General features: G+C 38.6%; 1 non-coding gene across 1 annotated transcript; it reads left to right on the top strand.

The window, feature by feature from the left end:
- Positions 1–1792: 1792 nt before the first annotated feature.
- LOC119732731 lies at positions 1793–1946 on the top strand. The gene has a single exon (XR_005271593.1). It is a non-coding gene; the product is annotated as a U1 spliceosomal RNA (small nuclear RNA).

The following is a 1946-nucleotide window of genomic DNA, read 5'->3' as shown; positions in this document are numbered from 1 at the left end:
AAAAACTACATGTATTCGGTCAGGGAACCAGATGGTCGATTGCCATAATAAATAGCCACTGCGTTTAATTATATCACCACAATGGCTGACAGTTTATATATGCATGAAGTAAAAATAATTTCAATATTTTGTAAATAATATCACAATGAGGGTAGGCCCTACAATAACTAATAAATGAAATCATGATTTTTTTTTAATTCACGATTTTCCTATGCTATGCAATTGCTTCAATATTTTCCCTGCTAAATAAATTTGACATTTTATCGCTTTATGATGCTGGCTGATAGTGATACTTGATAGGTCACTGCAGGGGAAAATTAGTGATGTCCACATACGGAATTCTTCCCAAAAAAATTATTCAAAATGTAAAATAATTCCAATCTTTACATACTCAGCCCCGCCGCCCCGGTTTTACAGGCCTATGTCGATGTACGTCTGGGATCCTAACTCGTTCAACAGTAGCTGTGTATAAATCCAATGACACTCCCCCAAATATTCGGCAACAGAAACCATAAAATCCCAAAACGAAACCAATCTATCCAGTAATCCAGAGATCCTCTATAACAAATACGTACCTGTTTAGTTGTTTGATTTTCCTGCTCAACCAGACACAAATTAATGTCACTCTATATTGCTAAAATTTAACGAAATTTGGAGACGAATTTAGATCACTTCATTAGTCCGGATGGCGGCCATGTTGGAAATGATGTGATGGTTCTAAAGCGCATGCGTACATACATCTCGCGAACCAAAATAATTTATGGTAAAATGGCAGAGCTTTTGAAACTGTCATAAATTTATATATCAAGCGGCCTGACGTTTGGATCTTAACAAGATCTCCTGATGGATGCTTTGCCAAATATACCACTCTTATTAAGATTCTTCAGAGGCAAAATTAAGACATGTGTGTGTGTGTGGGGGGGGGACACACAAGCTCGCGTGGGTTAATTGCGGAAAAAGAATTGAATCACAATAGACTGAGGGATTAAATTTATAAAGGTGCAAAACTTAATTTTTAGCAAATAAAAGTTCTTCGTGATCATTTCTGTGACTGGTAGTTCATTTTGTTGACTGTTTGTTTTGTTATTGTTCGGGAGTTAAGGAAAACACCAAATCATGGATCAGTGCGAAATTACTGCTTCCTCATCTCGGCAAAGGCGAGGCAGCGCAAATGTGCCAACAAAAAAAATATTTCAAACTTAAGTTGAGTTCAAGTTTTGACCATGGAGGTAGAATTACCTCCATGTTTTGACGGATTCATAATAATGTACATGTACATGTATGCTACGCAGTTTATTGCTGTTCGAATTTGGTCAATCGATTCGGAGAGAACATACTCGCTGATAATTATAGTGGGGGCGCCCTGCTTACTTTGCGGCAATGCGATCGCGACGAGCACACCATACAAACAGAATGGAGTCTACCCAATGCAAAGACAGATCATATTCGTGTGAAATTGTGAATTGTTATTTGTAAAGGTTGGAAAATGAAAGGTTTGAAATACGTACATTTTGAAGTACATGTACGTACATGTTGTTCGTGCAAGTATTTTTTTTATTTCTTTAGTTAGTAGAAGCGATATACTGCGTATACACATGACATGAATATGTTTTCAGGCGAGCAACTAGCAAGTTCACGGGCACCTGTATTGTGCATATTTAATTGAATGACGCATGCGCAGTATACTGAATAAAACGACACTTACGGCGCTTCAGACGAAGCTTTTTTTCTGTAACTGTGAGTAGAATGTAACATGCAGAAAGCACAACCTAAAATTTTCTCTCTGAATTTCATACTTACCTGGCTCAGGAGGTACCGTGATCAAGTAGGCGGTTCTCCCATTGCGAGGCCTTACCATTGCACTTCGGTGGGCTGACCAATGCGATTCTGTTTGGAACTCGGGAGTACAATTTCTGAAAGTGGGGACTGCGTTCGCGCTATCCCCC

Source organism: Patiria miniata, unplaced genomic scaffold, assembly GCF_015706575.1.
Source record: "Patiria miniata isolate m_02_andy unplaced genomic scaffold, ASM1570657v1 HiC_scaffold_24, whole genome shotgun sequence".
In the NCBI taxonomy this organism is placed as follows: Eukaryota; Metazoa; Echinodermata; class Asteroidea; order Valvatida; family Asterinidae; genus Patiria; species Patiria miniata.
This window is presented reverse-complemented; position numbering and strand designations above follow the sequence as displayed.